Genomic DNA, 1,988 nt, shown 5'->3' with positions numbered 1-1,988 from the left:
CCGTAGTTGGTACAATAATGTGGTACCCGCCAATATTCTGGTTTCCTAGTATTATAGGCGGCTTCATGCTGCATCAGGTCAGCCATAGTAGCAATGTGAGTAACATTTTTTTTTCTGCTCAGTTTTGTACGCAAGTACTAAGCGATACTTTAACACAGTCATTACTTTTGGTATCTTGAGATCCTGAAATAAAGGTGCTGATGGATAATCGTACGGTTTGTTACAAATAACCCGAAAGCCTTTTTTTTTTTTGCTGAACGTATAGCCTGTTTATATTAGTTTGGGAAGTTGTTCCCCAGACTAGGCAACAATAATTTAAATGGGTCATAAAAATGGGTCCAGTGTTTCTGGTTCCCTCAGTTCGAACCAAGCACAGCGGGGCAGCGGCGCATGCAGTATGCGTATTTCAAGACAGTGAAAGACGCATATAATTTAGAGAGTGAGCAGTTACTCCGGTACGGCTACACTTTGTCCAGAAAAGCTGTTTCCCCGACAGACATCGAGAAACAGAATGTTAAACCTGCTTTGCAGGTGTTCAGCGAGTCCGGACCGAATGCACTTCGAGTCATTGGAGCGAAGCACAACCTGAAGCACTAGGAAGAAACCGCCAGTTCCATTGATGTAAGTGAGATGGTGGAAAGTTGTCAACGTAAAGACTCCTTTCAGAGGACTGAGACTAAGGGATTACTTGCAAAAGCCCGTCTACTCTTCTCCATTCGACCCCAAGGTTTCCGTCTTGAACGATTTTTTGGACTGGTTGGAGGAGTGGAAGGAAAGGAGAGCGGATGATGATGATGAAATGAACTTTATTTGGTCCTGGAGAACCCCGATCAGACAACCCCCGAAGGGGAGTCCGCCGCAGTTGCTGGCGCCTGTAAGTTGTCTGATGAGACACATGGGCTCTTGACTATAAGGGAGGCAACATGAGGCTCTTATTCAGACGACTCGGGCGTTCATTGAAATCTGTGCATATTGCTTTGAGGAGCTCAAGATGTCCTTTGTGTTTCTTGGGAAGTTCCAAACAGACCTTCTAGAAGACCGTTTTGGTTGTTACCGACGGCTGGCTGGCTCGCAGTATCATTTGTCCGTAAGACAGATTTATGAGTGCGAGAACAAGTTGCGACTGCAAAGCACACTGCCACAAATCAGCACGGCGTCCGCAATCGACAACGACCAAAATCGAAATTGGGAAGAGCTCCAAACGCAGGCAGCAGTGCCAAGTGGAAAATTCAACGTTGTTGTGACCCAGGAGGTGCTATCAAAACTGAAGGATGCCATTCCGTGGTTACCTGTGTTGCCGGTTACTCGGTGCACGTCGCTGTGAAGAGGTTAAAATGTGACAAATGCAGAGAGCTCCTCACAGTTGACAAGACTGTCGCTGTTTCTCCCGAAAATCACATGTACAGTCTTCTCAAAGAAATTGACAGGGGAGGGTTGGTTTACCCAGCAATGCCAGCTGTGAATGCGGTGGCTCATAATTACGTTGTTGTGGAAGAGCTTTCCAAATGTACCGAATTTCTAAAAGTTCAAAACCAACGTCAAGTGGCCACGGAAGTAACACTGCAACTGCTCGGCGACGAGGAGCCTTCAGATTTCGACGTCTGTGAAGAGGGACACGCAAGTGAAGTTGTGCTCAAATATATATTGTGGTGCAGCACGAACATTCTGCTGAAGAACTTTTGCCGGCGATTAAGCAACAAAGTGTTGGACCCGGACAACAAGACTAGAAGCGAAAGCTGCAAACTCTAACAAATAAATGAATGAAACGCCGATGGGTGTAAATATGAGTGATCTCTTTTGTCTTTTCCTTCCTAATTTTATTCAGTATATTACACGTGTAGCCGCAAAAAAAGTCAGCCAAGCGCACAACTAATGCCCTCCGTAATGCCCTCCGGGGCCCTTAAAGGCCAACTCCGGCGATTTTTAAAGGTCGATGGATCTCAATGAAATTCGCTGGGTACGTTCCTTTGCACGTTTCCGTCATTTAT

The 1,988-nt window shown here is 45.9% G+C and overlaps 1 long non-coding RNA gene across 1 annotated transcript; it reads left to right on the top strand.

The window, feature by feature from the left end:
- The first annotated feature begins 927 nt into the window (after positions 1–927).
- LOC125760005 (uncharacterized) lies at positions 928–1,787 on the top strand. Its single transcript, XR_007417666.1, has 2 exons — positions 928–1,467; positions 1,544–1,787. It is a non-coding gene; the product is annotated as an uncharacterized LOC125760005 (long non-coding RNA).
- The last annotated feature ends 201 nt before the right edge of the window (positions 1,788–1,988 follow it).

The sequence above is a fragment of the Rhipicephalus sanguineus genome, chromosome 10, assembly GCF_013339695.2.
Source record: "Rhipicephalus sanguineus isolate Rsan-2018 chromosome 10, BIME_Rsan_1.4, whole genome shotgun sequence".
NCBI lineage: Eukaryota > Metazoa > Arthropoda > Arachnida > Ixodida > Ixodidae > Rhipicephalus > Rhipicephalus sanguineus.
Note: the sequence above shows the minus strand (reverse complement) of the source record. Positions and strands in the feature narration are given on the sequence as shown.